The sequence below is a fragment of the Triticum aestivum genome, chromosome 6A, assembly GCF_018294505.1.
Source record: "Triticum aestivum cultivar Chinese Spring chromosome 6A, IWGSC CS RefSeq v2.1, whole genome shotgun sequence".
In the NCBI taxonomy this organism is placed as follows: Eukaryota; Viridiplantae; Streptophyta; class Magnoliopsida; order Poales; family Poaceae; genus Triticum; species Triticum aestivum.
The window spans coordinates 172,207,551-172,226,770 of NC_057809.1; the positions used below are offsets into that span (position 1 = coordinate 172,207,551).

General features: G+C 47.5%; 1 long non-coding RNA gene across 1 annotated transcript; it reads right to left on the reverse strand.

Moving 5' to 3' along the window:
- Positions 1–364: 364 nt before the first annotated feature.
- LOC123132656 (uncharacterized) lies at positions 365–3,764 on the reverse strand. Its single transcript, XR_006464950.1, has 4 exons — positions 3,505–3,764; positions 3,270–3,364; positions 1,342–1,501; positions 365–666 (listed from the first exon to the last, which is right to left on the reverse strand). It is a non-coding gene; the product is annotated as an uncharacterized lncRNA (long non-coding RNA).
- Between the last annotated feature and the right edge of the window lie 15,456 nt (positions 3,765–19,220).

Consider the following 19,220-nt stretch of genomic DNA (forward strand, 5'->3'; position numbering starts at 1 on the left):
TGCATGATAGATTTGAATTCTGTCATGTATATCGCGTCATAATTTAACCACAGCATGCTCCATGACGGACCATCGAAAACCGTCATGGACCATGATGGTTTTTCAACCGTCATCGATGGCTGTTAACTGCCATGCTCATAACGGCGTTAGCTTGTCTACCACGTCATCATCTGACATGGATCTGACGTGGCAGCCCATGTTGTAATCAGCCCATCTAAAATTTTCGCCCACTAAATTTCAACTCTCCAAGAGTGGTGGCCCATATGGTAATCAAGCCAATTTGAATTTAGGTCCATTAATTTCAAGAAAGGCCCACTAATTTCTCAGACTAATTTCTCAGTCCACGACATTAGCCCATCACAGATTTCTCTTGGTCCATGGAAATTTTAAGCCAATAATAATTTAAAAGAAAATATATGCTCAGGTCCTTAAAAACAAAAAATTACATAAACACACCCCAGATACACCTGTACAGGAGCAAAAAAAGAACCCAAAAAAGATTAATTCCACAGGCATGCCTCGGAGAACACTATGCTACTCTACAGCCAGCACCACACCCATCAGGCAACGCACAATGCTCGTCGTACAACCAAGGGACCCCGCATTCCTGGCCGTGGATCTGCTCGTCATATCTTTGTTATTGAAAATGATCCCATAAACCAATATCTGCCACATGATGAAAAATATGTCACACTATAAAATATTATAGTCAGTAGGATAAAATAGAAGTAGAAACTAGAAGTGGCTTACTACAAGTTATCAAGTTCTATATTTTTTCTATGCCATGATGCAAAGTAGTGAAACAAAATCATTCGTAGTAAACTCCACTGTGCTTATTTGACTAGAAAACAACAGGAGCATAATTAAAGTCCACATCTGTTCAAGCAAAAATATAGTTACTTGACAGGAAATAAAAATCCAAGTAACAATAATAGCATATAGCAATATAAACAAAATATACACTTATAGTTCTAAGATGCTGATGATAAAAGTACAATTTTTTAGGTTTTCTCTCAAGTACGTATTACATACACGCATCTGTAAGACAAGTCCATTCTAGCAAGATACACTGTTGCAGCTGAATTTATATCTAACATGCTGGAACTTCCAAATTAACTCCCAAAAGATCAATAGGAAAGCAACATGAAGAACGGTGCATGTTAGAAAAAATAGCTATATCATATTGTGTGGATCCGCATTAGCTTGCCCTAAACCATCAGCAACTAATCAAGCTCACATTCATCCCAACAACTGAATCTGCCTCTAAACTGAACCGAAACATGATATGTATTCAGATTGCAAGTATCATCTAGATTTGGGGTAAAGTGGGGAGAGGCTCACCACGCTAGGAGGTAAGGACGCAACCATCAGTGAGCTCGTCCAGGCGATGTAGGACAGGATGCAGGGGCGAAGGGGGTGCTGGACTTGCTTCTGCACCTCTTCCGGCAAAGAGAACTCATTGGGAATGGCTGCATCGAGGAGGAGGACGTCTTGTACGCCGCTGGATGCGTGGAGAAGGTAGTAGGCATTAGTGGCATAGAAATCAACCCTAATAAATTGTTCAAATTTGACAGCACAAGCAGCCTGACCAGACTATGATTCTAAGAGAGAAGAACACTATCCAAGAAAAAGAGAAACAGAAACCGCATGTGAGAAAGCAGCAGGACCATTCATTCAGGGAACATAAGAGGTAGCAAAAGCAGCAGCAGGTAATCCTTATAACTAGAGGCTAAGCATCCATCGTTGGCTCCAGTCAGCTACTTCATAGTAACTAACACCGGCAAATAAAAAGTAGCACAATTAACTTGTCATATAATCTAAATATTTATAGTTCAAGTCCAGATTTGATGTTATATAGCTAAAGAGCAGCTGCAATAACAAATGTGCAGAATACAAAACGTTAATCGTTCCAACAGGAACTATATTCCAAGGTACTGATGTTATGTAGGCGAACTAAAATTTTAAAGTGCTAATTCTTTGAATGAGAAGCATGTTGACGAACTTACTACAAAGCTGAAACCAGCATGATAGCAGAGGTAAATAATTGCAGGGAACCACAAACTAGTGAGCTACAGGCCCCAGTAGTACCCATACACATGGATGTATTAGTATCGCAGAGAACATTTGCATGCAAGAGATCAGACTATTTTTCTAGAAAAATGCAGGACTGTAGTTAATGGAAGAAGTCATTTCTACAGAAAAATATACATGCTCGGCAGTACTGATGTTGTAGAGATACTGAATCAATAATATAAAAGTTTCACTATTGATGTTGTACAGAGAAAGATTCATGGCCGACTGGTGGCCCAGTAGTTAAGATACTGAATCGATACCATTAAATTATTAGTGCTGATGTTGTACAGATTAATAACAGATTCCACGCACAAATGTATAAAAGGTACAGAGCAATTCCACACTACTTCATCACACTCTAGCCAAACGAGACATCTTTCTGAACTTATCTACACCTTAGCTTCTCTGTACATAGGCTACACAATCAAATTGCCATGTAATATAAACATATAAAGTTCAAGTCAGATTTGTTATTATGTAGCTATGTAGCTAAAGAGCAGCTGCAATAATAAATGTTCAGGATATAAAATGTTAATCCTTCCAACATGCAGTATATTCCAAGGTACTGATGTTACGTGGACACTAAAATTTGAAAATACTAATTCTTCAAACAAGAACTATATGTCAAGGACCGGACTACAAAGCCAAATTCATCATGATAGCAGAGGTAAACATTACAGGGGAAACACAAACTAGTGAGCTACAGGCCCAATGAACTACACATACACGTGGATGTATTATTAACTCACAGAGTACATTTGCACACAAGAGATAAACCTTTTTCTTTTTATAAAAATGAAAGACAATAGTTAATGGAAGGCAAGTCATTTACCCAATGCCAGCAAGTGTTGTGTTACAAAGATTTGAGATTTCTACATACAAAAATGCATGCTCGGCAGTGTGCACCGCACTGTGAAAACTGTATGCTGCTGCTACATTTAACTATGCACAGAACTCAACCCATAAATTATTACTTAAGCACTAATTGTTATTTTTATTTGAGAATATTCTAATATGTTAGCACATTCACGCACCCACATCTAGTCATCCACACTAGCTAAGCAATATCAACAATATCAACAAATCCACACAGCAGAAGCACCAACGCAAGAGATGACTGGTACTTGAGAAGAAGCATGTAGTAGCAACCAATCCATGGAGAGGAAGAGGGAGGGAGTGAGCAGGGGAAGAACAACCTGGGGGCGAGAAGCTCGCGGTGGAGTGGCTAGGCAGCGAGGTCAGGGAAGGAAATCGCCCAACCTCCATCCGGCCACGGTATTGAGTGCCTCACCTGCGACCAACCAAAGCAGTAGGAAAATACATCAGCCATGGAGATCCATCCATCGATTTAGGGGTGGGATTGGGAACCGAGAGGCGGTCCCGTCTGGGGTTAGCGCCATGGACCACGCGGAAAAGGAAGGGGAGGCCAACCTTGGCGCAGAACAACGCGGAGAAGGAGCCGACCTCTGGCGCTGCTCGGCGGATTCGGAAGCAGCCGCCGCAAATCAGGAAGCGCCTCAACATTCTCGTTCTGGGGGACGCCTAGTTTAAGGACAGAAGGTGAGAGCGGGGGACGGGGGAGAGGGTGGGGGCGGTGGCGGTTAGGGAGAGGGGCACCAAGGTTGCCGGTGGTGGCGGCGAACGAGGGAGAGGAAGATGGATAAGATTGAATTGGGGGATGGAGGATGGAGAAGAATACGGGGAGCAGCGGTGGCGGAGGCGGTCAATGACGGTTGGGCCATGTGCCTACCGTGCGATCTGAGGGAGTGGACGGTTGTGATGCGCGATCCGCGAGAAGGGAGGATTGACCAATCAGGATTCAGCATACGCATCACACCGGATACATGCCACATCAGCATGAGCCATCGGTGACGGTCCAACTTAGGTTCATATGGTCTGTCCATGATAGTTTCCATGACAGTCTTTCATTGTCCATCATAATGGGGCATCATTTCAGTGGCCATTCGCATCTTATTGATTCGTGACGATTTCTGTGACGACCCACAGGGACCGCGGTTGTATCTGTGATGGTTTTCAAGAACGTCACCACAAATCCGTCATGGATTAACAGATTTTTTGTAGTGTAGGGTCATCAGGATGTGGCAAGGCGTGCGACGGGAGGCCGGATCTGCCCACACTACGTATAGCAGCGAGGAAGAAGGGGTCAGTGGCCCTCCCACACAGGCGCTGGGTGAAAGAGAATAGCGCAGCCGGCAATGGATTGCCTCCCTCGCCGAAGGCGATAGAGTGAACGCTGCACCTCCTCCCCTTCCCAGTGCGACGGGATACAGACGCCTCCTTCACCAGCTGTGAGGGGGGAGGGAGAGACAAGAGGCCAACGCAGTCTTGTTTAGATCTGGTGAAGAGAGGGTGAGAGACTGTGAATATAGCAAACCCTAGCAAATGAACGCTGAGCCTCCAGCATGTAACATATATGTAGTGTGGCGAGCGTGTGGAGAGTGCAAACCCTAGCGAACAAGCGCTGAGGCTCCTGCTTATATATATATACTACTGTAGTGCGGACTGAGCTCCGGTGCCTTCACTGCACCTGCTTACATACTACTATAGTTTACGTAAAATTCCATTTCCATCTCCATCTCCAATCATATTTGTCCAACTGGCACATTATTTATGTTGTTAATTATATATGCAGCAATATTAACGTACAACATCTCTTGTTTGCGCACGTCCAGACCGCTTCCATGGCCAGTCCTGACCAACCCGAACCCTCTTCATCACCCGCGCGTGCTTCCCTCCCGAAATGGTCAGTGCCGCATTCATGCCCGGCCAGAGCGGACGCGACCTCTCACTGGCGCCGGCATTGAAGTGGTGCGCCGGCCGAGAGAGCGTCGCCCGCGCCGCTTCTGGGTGCACGCGGATGCTCCGCGTTCAAAGGTCGCAATAGCCAGCTACAACATGCATGTAAAAAGTTCTTGGGAGTCTGTGCTACAGCTAGCTATCCTCCCCCAACTCGTCAATCTCTTCCAGTAGTGCTAGTACTCCATGGCGCGATCCATCGACAAGCAGGCGGGAAAGTTATCGTATACTCGGTTTGCGGTGAGTGGCATGCCGAGCGACCATGTGGGGTCGAGCCGTGGAGGAGGGTGCGACACGAACATGATAGACGTGATTTAAACGTTGGGTTTGCTCGATGGCGCGATCCAACGAAACGAAACATTGGTTTCTCTCCGTTTCCATTTTTTCTTCGGAAAAACGTAAACTTTCCACTCCATTTTCATTCCTATTCCAAGGTTGCCCCGTTACAACATTCCATCAAATACAAAGGAAAACTATCACGCATGCTGATGCATCTCAATGATTCACAGATCATAGCCAATATTTACTTCACAACTAAAGAAAAAAGTTGTGAGAGCATGTACGAAAGAAAAACTACTGATGGGGTCACTATGACTTAAACCCTAAACCCTAAACATGATTTAATTGCATGGCTAGGTAGAACCTGTCAAAGGAAAGACGGCTGGCACCCTCGGATCATACATACTTTTGTGCAGTTCCACTAAAATCGACCTGAGCATCCCTGATGGCAAAGATATTGAAGAAGTGTGATTAGAATAATAGTACTGGCACTAGTTCATGAGACATAAACTCATCACAAGTAGAAGCCGGTAGAAGTAGAGAAATATCGACATGGAGATGGAGCTACGGCAGTGGAGCAAGCCAGCTCCAAAAGGAAGATGGACTACCTGGGACATTGGGCTGTAGCTAGAAGGGCGGTTGGGACGCGGCATCGGCCCATACCGCGGTGACCCTCGATTGGGACGCACCGACTGTGGGTTTTCTCCCTCGCCGATGTCGACCGCGTCTACGCAGAACATTGTTCCCTTCCCCCAGCTGCGGGATCAGGCCCGTCGTTCTATGCTAGTGAAGAGAGCAACCTAAGCAAGCAGGCTTGTAGCTTAGGCTCCTGCTAGTGTATATATAGTGGTTTTCTTTTTCTCTCCATATCAACCATTTTATATTGTGTACGTGTCATTCAAGAGTGAAATGATGGTTGCTTCTTCCGACTAACTTATTGTGTGATTTGACTGCTCCTTAGTGGCCCCTACACGTACTCCCCCTACGTGTATGCAATAGTCACACGTACACATGGACGCAAAAACGCACGCGACGCCCTAATGCATGCATGTCCGAGCACACGACGGAACACACACGGTCACGCTCAAGTGCTCAACCTACACGTGTATGCACACACATACTTAGTCAGGGTGAGCTAGTGACCGTATAAACACCGGAATATATATATATATATTGAGCGCAATGAGTGTATTATGAAGTCCACTGACCGTATTTTTACAAATATACAGTGAAAGACAGTGTATTTATCTCATTTGAAATTAAGCCATATTAACCGGAGAGGAGGCAGTATGGACTAGCATTACTTTGCTGTGTCCCGTCAACTTGCCGAACGAGGAGAAGGTTGCAGGACGGGTGAGGGAGTCCTGGATTGGGGGGGTCTCCGGACAGCCGGACTATCTCCATTGGCCGGCCTGTTAGACTATGAAGATACAAGATTGAAGACTTCGTCTCGTGTCCGGATGGGACTTTGCTTGGCGTGGAAGGCAAGCTAGGCAATACGGATATGGATATCTCCTCCTTTATAACCGACCTTGTGTAACCCTAACCCTCTCTGGTGTCTATATAAACCGAAGGGTTTTAGTCCGTAGGACAACAACCATAACATACAATCATACCATAGGCTAGCTTCTAGGGTTTAGCCTCTCTGATCTCGTGGTAGATCTACTCTTGTACTACCCATATCATCAATATTAATCAAGCAGGACGTAGGGTTTTACCTCCATCAAGAGGGCCCGAACCCACATCCCCAAGAGGGAGCGGAAGCGTGCGCTCAGGGACGTATATGCGTTGGAGCCAGTCGCCCCAAAGTTCAACCCTTGGTCCTCCTGTCCGATCACCTTCGATCGCAGGGACCACCCCACTAGTATCCGTCATGGCGGATTCGCCGCACTGGTCCTAGACCCAATCATCGACGGATTTCACCTCACCCGACTCCTTATGGACGGCGGCAGCAGCCTGAACCTGCTTTATCAGGACACAACGCGCAAAATGGGTATAGACCCCTCAAGGATCAAACCCACGAAAACGACCTTTAAGGGTGTCATTCTAGGTGTAGAGGCCCATTGCACAGGCTCAATTACACTGGAAGTGGTCTTCGGATCCCCGGATAATTTCCGAAGCGAAGAGTTAATCTTTGATATAGTCCCGTTCCGCAGTGGTTATCACGCACTACTCGGGCGAACCACATTCGCTAGATTCAATGCGGTACCGCATTATGCATACCTCAAGCTCAAGATGCCAGGACCTCGCGGAGTTATTACAGTCAACGGAAACACAGAGCGCTCTCTCCGAACAGAGGAGCACACCGCGGCCCTCGCAGCACAAGCCCAAAGCAGCCTCTCAAGGCAATCCACCAGTTCGGCGCTTCAAAGCCTGGACACCTTCAAGTGCGCTCGGGGCAATCGGCAAATAGACCGCCTGGAGCGATCTGAGCTCGCGTAGCAATACAGCGGCCACCCCAATCCCAGCCCAACGGGGATATTCATGTCGTGCGTACATAATTACGTATTAAAAATACCATGGGCACAGGTGGGGAGGGGGCACAACTGCGGCACGCGCCAAAACGCGGCCTAAACCGCACTAGGGGCTTCCCGTTTGGTTATTTTTCTTTTTCTTTCAGGACCTTAATCTCTGGAAACACTATCTGGCAGCACTATTGCCGAACACATGATGCAGCAACCAAGGAGGCAGACATCTACGTTATACCACGGAATTCCCAGGTTGATTACAGTAACGAGCAAAATATTCAATTTCATATCATTCCTCAACTTGCCCTTGGAAGGGACATAGTCCTACTCTTTACTTATCGCACTATCTGTATCACTCTGCTTTAACGCAATTTTTCAATAAACAATGCATGACATTACGACTATTATTGCATTCTTGTTATATATATATATGTCTATGTGTTCATTAATGACGCCTTGCAACCGTACACTCTGGTACGATGAATACACCAGGGGCTTACGTACCCCACAATGCGGTGTGAAAAGTCCGAACACTTTCACAAGTGCGGCACCCCGAACTTATAGCATTATATGCATCAGCTCCGAATCATGTCTTTGGTCAAATGTTGGGTTTGCCTGGCTCCTATGTTTTGGTACCTTACGTTCCGCTCTATCGGCTAAGGTAGCGCTAGGAGAACTACTGCGATTGTGCCCGGTTCTGCCGGGCTGAGCAGATCAGTAGAGAAAGCTAAAACTGACTGTCATGATAAGGCGAGAGATTGGTCGCTGTTCGGCGAGGTTTTTCGAGTCCCTAAAGACTTATGCCACTTAGGGCGAGGGGCCGGCCCTATCCGGCTTACAGGCGTGTATCGCGCCCCGAATTCGGCCTTCCAAATACCAGGGGCTCCGCCGAAATTTAAAATTGTAGAATTCTATGGCTAAGTGAGAGTGATAAAGCATTATTAGTCCGGTTGCCTTGTTCATTGTGCTGAGAACCTCCCTCGAAGGACCCACACATGGGAACAAGAGTGCTCAGGTTTATCTCGAACACCCCAGCACTCGTGGCATGGGGGCAGAAGCCGAGGACTAGCCATCTCTGAGATTGGATAAACAGCCAAACAGAAGGTAATATTTTAAATTCCAACAAGCGTTGCATAGCGCATATGAAACAAGTTTTCATACATACAGGATCAAACGAGCAAGTCTCATTCAAATATTACATCTTTCAAACACTCGTCCGTGATGAGACGGGCTCCTGGCAGAACACCCTCGTAGTACATCTCAGGGTGGCGGTGCTCCTTGCCCTCTGGCGGCCCCTCCTTGGTCAGCTTCACAGCGTCTAGCTTGACCCACTGCAATTTCACACGGGCGAAAGCTCGACGTGCACCTTCAATGCAGACAGATTGCTTGACGACCTCCAGCCGCGGGCAGGCATCCACGAGCCGCCTCACCAGGCCGAAGAAGCTGTTCGGAAGGGCGTCGCCAGGCCACAACCGGACTATAAAGCTCTTCATGGCCTGATCGGCCTCCTTATGTAGCTCGACCATCTGCTTCAGCTGGTCGCTCATTGGCACCGGATGTTCGTCCTCAGCATACTGAGACCAGAACAGCTTCTCCGTCGAGCTTCCGTCTTCGGCCTAGTAAAATTGTGCGGCATCGGACACACTGCAGGGCAAATCTATGAATGCTCCTAAAGAGCTCCGGATCCGGGTAAGTAATCGGTAATTTACTTTTACATGCTTGTTGTGCATATGGAAAGCCTTACCCGCCGCTATCTTATTCATCGCGTCGATCTCTTGGAGGGCCTTTTAGGCTTCGGCCTTGGCACTTTTTACACTCTCGAGGGCCGCGGCAAGCTCAGACTCCAGCATCTTGGAGTCAAGCTCCAACGCCTCGTGCTTCGCCACAAGAGCCTGGAGCTCTTACTGCACCTCGCCCACCCGAGCCTTGTGCTTGTCTCGCTCGGTGTGCTCCTTGGCCTTTGTATCTTCGGCCTTGGCGAGCGCTTGCTTCAGGGTCGCCACCTTGGTCGTGGCCCCTGGCAAACATACAATGATCCTGTCATTTTGCAATCGCGTCCTTTTTTCTATATACATATCTATAGACGGGGTATTACTTACCCTTGTTCTCCTCGAGCTGCCTCTTGGCAAGGCCGAGCTCTTTCTTGGACCCCTCGAGGTCCTGCTTCAGTATGGCGACCTCCGTAGTTAGTGCGGCAGACGCCAGTAGCGAAGCCTGCATATGCATATTGACATACTTATATTAGACTCATGTGATATTATTTGATCCTCTATTCGGCTTTTCTTTGTGAACACCGAACAAAGCATCAGGGGCTACTGTCTATGCGGTAATATTTCTACTACATTTTAAAACACTTACCTCAAAGCCTGTTAGAAGGCTGGCACATGCTTCAGTCAATCCGCTCTTGGCAGACTGAACCTTCTGGATCACCGCACTCATAATAGTGCGGTGCTCCTCGTCGATGGAAGCGTTGCGAAGCGCTTCCAGCAGATTGTCCGGTGCCTCTGGATGGACAGAGGTCACCGGCACAGGCGTCTTGCCCCTCTTAGAAGGAGGCCGCCTGCCCGAGCCCGGAACCGTTGGAGGGTCCGACACGGTGTTCGGCTGAGGGCCGAACTCGGAGCTCTCGGGGCCCCCGTCCCCGTGGCTCCCCGAGTCCGGAAGGTCGCCTTGAGGCGCCTCTAGGACTGTCTCCCCTCGATCTGGTGCCTCTTGAGACAACACCTCGGCATCGTCGGCAGGATGAGGGGAGGTGGCGGTCGGGACTGGATCGCTATCCATGTCCGACAAGCCCAATGAGCCGTTCGATGATACATCGATACTGGCTCGTGGCGGCCTGCATAATTGTTCGGCGTTAGGGAAAGCAGTGCGACAAAGGAATCCTAGGAGTTACTCTGGTATCTGAATACTTACGATCTCCCTGGGGGCTTGACCCTGGGCAACCACTCGCATTCGCCTTCGTCGGCGGCGGTGGAACTGTCCGGAAGGAGAGTCCTTCCCTTCTTGGACCCTCCAGCCTCCCCAGTTGGGGCGGCCTTCCTTTTCTTGTCTCCCCCAGTCGGTGGGGGAGCATCTTCTTCTTCTTCTTCTTCCTCGTCTTCGGGGAAAGAGTGCGCCGCAGAGTCATCGGACGGTGAGTCCAACGACGCCTGGTGCCGGGAACTCTTTCGGGTTCCCTTGGCCTTCTTGGTCTTCTCCGGCACCTTATAAGGGGCTGGAGTCAGCATCTTTGCCAGAAGAGCGTCTGCGGGGCCTTCGGGCAAAGGAGCCGGACAGTCGATCTGTCCGGCTATCTTCTGCCAGTTCTGTCAAAGGTACGGGAGTTTAGATCTCGCATAGAGTCAATCTATATAAAAAATGAGTATCTTGTGAAGGTAAAGCAACTTACTGCACTGGCTTGGCGCTTCGCGCTGAATCCGCGATCCTCAGTAATAGGGGGAGGGACCTCAGCACTTTTGAACAGTACCCTCCAGGCGTCTTCATGAGTCGTGTCGAAGAGCCTGTTTAGAGTTCAGTGCTGCGCCGGATTGAACTCCCACTAGTTGAACTCCCGTTGTTGGCACGGGAGTATTCGGCGGATGAGCATAACTTGGACTATGTTGACAAGCTTGAGCTTCTTGTCCACCATGTTTTGAATACATGTTTGGAGTCCGGTCAGCTCTTTCGAACTACCCCAGGACAGGCCCTTCTCTTTCCAGGAGGTGAACCGTGTGGGGATGCCAGATCGGAACTCGGGGGCCGCTGCCCATGCAGGGTCGCGCGGCTCGGTGATATAGAACCACCCCGATTGCCACCCCTTTATGGTTTCCACAAATGAGCCCTCGAGCCATGTTATGTTGGGCATCTTGCCCACCATGGCGCCTCCGCACTCTGCCTGGCGGCCGCCCACCACCTTCGGCTTGACATTGAAGGTCTTCAGCCATAAGACGAAGTGGAGCTTGATGCAGAGGAAGGCCTCGCACACGACGATAAACGCCGAGATGTTGAGGATGAAGGTCGGGGTCAGATCGTGGAAATCCAGGCCGTAATAAAACATGAGCCCCCGGACGAAGGGATGGAGAGGGAATCCTAGTCTGCAGAGGAAATGAGTGAGGAATACTACCCTCTCATGGGGCCTAGGGGTGGGGATGAGCTACCCCTCATCTGGGAGCCGGTGTGTGATGTCGTCGGGCAGGTATCTGGCTCTCCTCAGTTTCTTGATGTCTCCCTCCATGACGGAGGAGACCATCCACTTGCCTCCCGCTCCGGACATGATTGGAGAAGGTCGAGGTGGGAAGTGCGGACTTGGGCACTAGAGCTCGAAAGTGCGAAAATGGATGGGTAAGGGAGGAAGAAGGCGTGGATAGAAAGGTGAATCCTTATCCCTTTATATGCGCAGACGAAGCTAGGCGTCCCCACTTGCCTGGTAAAACTCGCTTATCCCCCAAGCGCCGCAATTGATGGTGCGGTTGGGTTACCCACGCCTGTATTGATGAGAATCCCGTAATAAGGGGACACGATCTCTGCTTTGACAAGATGTGTCGAAAAACTGCCTCGCGTTATGTGCGGGGCTGGTTAAAAGAAACGGTTTGAATAATCACTGGGCCATGACATAACGTCATGCTGCCAAAACAAGCCAGCAAATTAGATCTGCGAAAATATTATTCTCTCTACGGTGGAATGTGGAACTTATTTTGCAGGGTCAGACACTATCCTCGTATTCAAATTCTTCTGTGATGTATTCGGAGAAGGAACCCGCCTTGCAATGCCAAAGACAATACTACGTGCCGGACTCATCGTCATTGAAGCCTGGTTTAGGGGCTATTGAGGGAGTCCTGGATTGGGGGGTCTCCGGACAACCGGACTATCTCCATTGGACGGACTGTTAGACTATGAAGATACAAGATTGAAGACTTCATCTCGTGTCTGGATGGGACTCTACTTGGCGTGGAAGGCAAGCTAGGCAATACGAATATGGATATCTCCTCCTTTGTAACCGACCTTGTGTAGCCCTAACCCTCTTCGGTGTCTATATAAACCGAAGGGTTTTAGTCCGTAGGACAACAACCATAACATACAATCATACCATAGGCTAGCTTCTAGGGTTTAGCCTCTCTGATCTCGTGGTAGATCTACTCTTGTATTACCCATATCATCAATATCAATCAAGCAGGACGTAGGGTTTTACCTCCATCAAGAGGGCCCGAACCTGGGTAAAACATCGTGTCCCCTGCTTCCTGTTACCACCCGGCCTAGACGCACAGTTCAGGACCCCCTACCCGAGATCCGCCGGTTTTGACACCGACAACGAGAGAAGCTTACGCGCGGTGGCTCGCAAGAGAAGGAGAAACTTTTGACTAATGCAAGCTCTCCCTCGCTCAGGCAGTGGACGTGCAACATTTAATTCAGTGTCAGATTGCCAGAAGCATACACTATACTACTAGTGCTATTATTGTTCGACTTCCCAAATAGGCGAACAACCAAGCGCAAAGTTTCTAGTACTACTACTATAGTCTATAAAGGTATGTACTATACTAGTACTAGGAACTGGATGGAGGAGCGTCTGCACTCTTATTATAATTTTAAAATGTGATAAAGCAATCTTCAACACATTTGGTTCTCTTCGAGGGTTCTCGCATGTGATACTGGAAGTTGATTGCATGGAACAGTCGCCACAATTCTCGCTTAATTCTGGCTCATATCCTGTTACAAATAGTAGCGCTCGGTAATATTTCCTCTTTTTTTGTTATTCAGCATGTAAACAGGTCAGCAAACCTTGCGGCGCATCTTTGTGCGAACCATGCTTGCTGCACTTTGTATGTGGCCGAGAGCTGGCTTGATGAAACACCTCGCTTCCTACTTCTTTTTTTGCGGGGTACCTTGCTTCCTAGTGACCAGTGTCTTGGCTGGTCGTCCTAAGAATTCTTATATATGAATAAAGCTCTCTCATTTACCCGCAAAAAAGATTAAGCCATATTAACCGGAAAGGAGGGAGTATGGACTAGCACTACTTTTTGGTGTGTCCCGTCAACTCGCAGAACGAGGAGAAGCTTGTAGGACAAGGTGAAGCTCGCTTATGCCTTTTGACTAATGCAACCTACCCTTGGTGGACATCCATCAGTCCATTCGGTGTCAGATTGTCAGAGGCATACACTGTAGTAACCAACATGCGGAGTACCATCATTGTTCGACTTCATGAAGAGGCGAAGAGCCAAGCGTAGAAGTACGAGTACTACTACTACTAGAACCGCATGGTGGAGCGTTTGTACTCTTATTTTTTTATCTCTGATAAAGTACACGTTTATTCCGGAGAAGGGCGGAAAACGGCAGCCCAACATGTAATGAATGATATCGATCAACCAACCATGCTCGAATATATCTTGGCCTCCGTGCGAGCCCGTCTGTGTGTTCTCGCTCCTTGTCCCTCTCAAGGAATGGCGGGTTGGCTCTTTGCCATCAATTGAGATCGGTTTGCTCACACTCCTGTCCCACATGTCAGTGATATGCCAAGAGGAGGTGCGTTGACCGACTGGCCATATGCATACTTGGTTTTGCACCTTCATACTACTCCTTCCTCCGTCACAGTTTACAGGGCGCGCTTCATTATGATGCATTTCTCTCAATGCATTTCCACCACCAGAGAGACTTTGGACGCATTTGGTTTAATGCTCAATTAATTAGGGCATGGTATCCGCAATCAAGTCCACAATTTTCTCTCCATGTACTGTACTACTACGGAGTGGAGTAAGTGCATGCATGTGTGTACCCGGGGTGGAAGCACTGCATGCATGTGTGTACGCATTATTCCCTCTAGTAATAGATGCCGTGCTATAACTACCAATGCTATTTTTCAGGCCGATCGCTAGTCGCCTTGGTCCCACAGTTTTTTTTCTTTTTTCTGAAGCACGCTGTATAAACAATGACAGGTGGAGTAGTATGAGTGGATTCAAAGAAGAGCATATTGATGGTTGCTTCTTCAGAGCAACTTACAGTGGGAAAGGTGGGGCTTATGATTTGACTGCTCATTACTCACTATTAATGCGGTGCAACGGCCGGGCTGAGTCTCCCATGCGGTCGTGCACTACCCCCTCGGTTCTTAAATATACTTCGGAGTATTTGTCTTTCTAGAGATTTCAACGAGTGACTACTCAAATATTTGTCTTTTTAGAGATTTCAAATGGACTAGCACATACAGATGTATATAGACATATTTTAGAGTGTAGATTCACTCTTTTTGCTCCGCCTATAGTCACTTGTTGAAATCTCTAGAAACTTGAATAGAATATTTAGGAACGGAGGGAGCACACATATGAAGCAAAATGAGTGAATCTACACTCTAAAATATGCCCGTTTGAAATTTGTAAAAGGACAAATATTTAGGAACGAAGGAGTATAATTTTGTGCATGGCACATGGACCCGGATGATGAAGAGGCTTCTGGCAATGCTATCAAGCTTCCATCATTTGTTTACATAATTAACGTACTATACAAATAATTTTCCAGCGACATGAAATTGTACAATGGTGTGAGCTTTCAGCTTTTGTTTCGCGTGTCTTGCCATCGATGCTCTTTTGGAAACAATAAAAAACTAACTTCCTTGCTAATGCATGTCAATTATTAGCAGATCAGATCTAATAATTACATCACAACTGAAGAAAGAGTTGTGAGAAGGTGTTAAATTAAAATTGATCCATGCTTTCATTGGCAGCAACGTCCCCCCAACTCTGTCTAAATCAACAAGGCATGTTGGGAAAAAAGTAGCTGTCTGGAGCATGCAACATTCCGATCATTTTGTGCAGTTCCACTAAAATAGAGCTGAGCGTCCCTGTTCCAAAGATATTAAGTGTGATTACGATAATAGAGGACTGCTGATGAAACAATAAACACACAAATAGAAGCCGGTCACCTTTGCAGTCTCTCTTAAGACTAACTAGTTGGAGAAGATTAGGCTCGGAGTTGGATGAGGAGGATAGAGCAAAACCAATCTCCCTTTGTGCAGTCGCACTGAAATGTATAGACGTTGCCCATGTGACATTTTAGTACAACTGCACAAAACACTCTTAACAAAAAAGTGATTTGTGCAGTTCACCAAAAGGTCGCAATAGCAACGAGGTGAAATGGATAGACCTGTTTGCAAAAAAGAGGTAGAAAGGAAACAATTGCTGGCCTATAACAGTTGATGACACATGCGACGACAAAAAGAAGCATATTTCTTGTCCTAAGGGAAGAAAACAACACGGTTGTGTTTGTCTAAAACAGTGTGAGGACGAGAATGCAATATGGAAAGTACGCCGGACGAGCTATGTTTTGGGCAAAGAACTATGGAAGATCCACATGCAGCGACGTGGGAAGACGGGCAGTGGAGCAAGGCCGGAGGGGACACCTGGAGGTCGTCGGGATGTAACTAGGTGAGCGGCGGCCGGCGGAATCTGCGAGCAGGTGGCGTAGGCCCTGCCGCGCCGGAGCTTGGTAAGAGAGAACGGCGTGTATCGCAGATCGGGACGGTGCTGCCTCGGCGTCGTCGAACAGAGAAACGATGCACGGGATGCGGCCGGATCAGTGACCAACGGTGAGTGAGAGAGAGGCCACCGCCTCCGTTTCCCCCGATGGACGAGATGTGGCCGGATCAGTGACCAACGGTGAGAGAGAGAGAGAGAGGCCACCGTAGCCTTGTGTGAGATACTCTGAAGGGCGACAAACCAGGCAGGCGGCTCCATTGTATATAGTGAGAGGACTACCTTTTTCTCCATAAAAATCATTTTATATTCTGTGTACGTGCCATTGAGCGCTATAACTTTATTTAAAAATAACGCGACAACGCGTCAAGTGGAACTTTGTTTTGTGCACGCGTGGTACACGACCTCCCTAGGTAAACAACCGCTACAGGCTTTCAAATTAGCACGTGGGCTGCCCTTTCGTAAAGAAATGAGCTCCACCGTGTACCCGCGCGGGTGTGGTTGGGCACGAAGCATGAGTACGTGCACGGTGCACCTATTCTCTTCTTGTATACATACACCACCTACGTGGGGTTGTGTGAGAGAGATACAAACCTAGAGAGATATAGTGTGTGGGTTCTTGAGAGTTTTTTCGGGGGGGGGGGGTCAATCAAAAAATGCAACATATGCAATGTGTGTGAAATAGAGTCCTGGATATAACATATATATAGAGGGGGCGATCCATGAGAAGAGAGTGGAGGTATCATCGGCTTGAGGTGTCCATAGAATCGAAGAGAGGGATGATGTGTGTGTGTGTGCGTGCGTGATTGATAAAGAGTGGCATCGAATTTGTGTGTGCCCACGTCAAAGATATAGAGTGGCTGGCCTACTGGAATGTGAGATGGGACATGTGCAGTTTGTCTCTGTGGCATGGATACCTACCTGCAGCGCTCGACTATCGGTGTGTGGTGGGGGAAGAGGGAGGCCCAATTAACTATAGAGGTACAATGGCTGGTATATGTGTGGAGGAGGAGAGAGGCCTACCTCATGTATTAAGGAGATCGATCTGCCTCATGTATTAAGGGAGATCGATCGACATCCATGCATATGTGCAGGAGAGGAATAAGCTTGGGAGAGAGACAGAGTTAGAGTGTTGGAGGGGGTGGTAGTGGAGTTGCTTCTAACAAATGGTGGGATAGGCTTGCTAGACAAACGGAGGGCACGCCCGCAATATCAATAAGAAAGGAGATGGATGCTTGTTGTCTGTGCACGTGCGTGTGAGAGACGGGTCAGGAGGCATGCACGAATCATGAGGGGGGACGATGTGGCTGTGGTAAGCAGACGTAACTACATAGGAAGATCAATCGCCCTTTGTTAGAGAAAGGAGAGACATAACTTGTGAGGTACGCCGATTGATGGGGGCGGGGTAGTTAGAGTCGATCTAGGTATATGTTGGGAGATCGATCGGTATACATGCATGTGTGTGTTAGAAGCAAATGAGGCACGAGGAGAAGGATAGAGAGAGAGAGGGATGCATGTAGGAGGTGGTACGAGAGGCATACTATATCGAGGGGGGAGGAGTGTACGAGTATGAGAACGATGAAAAGAGTGCTGGGAGTGAGGCATGGATGGTGACAAGAGAATAGGGGAAGCTTGTGTTTGTGCTAGGCACACCTGACTAGAGAGGCATATCGATCGATGTGTGCCGTAAAGAAGGAGCTGGGGGGCCTACACACACCATGGGTGAACGACCTAAAGTGAAAAGACGAATTTGCGCGATGGAGCTAGAGAATGCTGAGGGAGGGTGAGAGGGATGCGGGCGTGTGCATGCACAAGAGAAAGTTAGCGCTAGCTACAAAGATAAGAGGGTTGTGTGGGTGTAAAATACGAATAGAGATCATATATACTTCATTATAAAAAGCGAATTCAGATATTTGAAGAATTTATCATAGTGTTTCAAACTGACGCATGTGTGAATATATATAACGGTGATACACATGGTGTGGTTATGAACATGTTATACTACATTTAATATATTTTATCTCTACTCTTATAAAAAAACAGAGTTGTTGATGATGGTGTGCCTGCCATCCTGCATTATAGGCCGTCCAATTTATATCTGGTGGATAGCAAGGAAACTATGATGGTTGACATTGGCAACAATCATGATTGTAGATTCTTATTGAAATAGAGAAACGAATTCAAATTTAGTTCGAATTGCAGCGGTAGTATAGACATTTGGAATGCACAAAAATGTGGTATGAGTAGGTTACATGCATTATACAGCAAGCGAAAAAATTTAATCGGACATAACATGGATTCATACACCCTCCTTCCATCTATATAGGGCGTAATGAGATTTTTAAGACCGCCTTTGACTATTGACAAGATTAATAGTACATGACATGCATAATGTGAAAATTATATCATTGAAAGAACCTTTCACAGATGAATTTAACGGTGTGCTTTGTGTAAGTTGCATGTCATATATCATTGCTCTAATATTTGGTCAAAGTTAGCATCGAAAAACGCATTAGGCCCTATATAGATGGAATGAGGGAGTAGCTTTGAATAGCATTTCTATAGTAAAACGGGGCAAGACTCTCTCTTTGTGTGGTGTGAATAGTTTTATTTTTTTCATTTTCTTTTTGGTTGAGGGAAGTGCGAATTGATTTGGTACGTACAAGTACAATATTACTACACGTTAGGCTTGTCTCTAAAATTCAACCCGCGTCTTGTTATATCCCGAAAATTCAGATATCGTGCTCCCAAAACTGGCGCCTTCACAACCCGCGCCTTGCTATCCCGAAATTAAAACGCGCGCGAAAACTCCCTCCAGCTGTCAAATCCCGACAAGCAAAATCCCCCTTCTAACCCTGAGCCAAAAGGGCCGCTAGTTCAAATCGGTGGGGGGTACTTTTGTAACACACCCTACATTTTGGACAAGCGCGTCCCTAAGTCATGCTTCATCCCCTCCCATCGCCCCCTTTTCGCCATTCGAAATCCCAGGCCGCCATAACCTCTCCGCTCCAGCCGTGAAACCCCACCCTCCTCCGTCCGCCACGTCACCGCTGCCCAGCCGGAATCTCTTCTCCGACGACGTCGTCCACCGCAACAGCTCGACGTCCCTCGTCCACCTCCCCGGATGAGGATCCGTCGTCCATCTCGC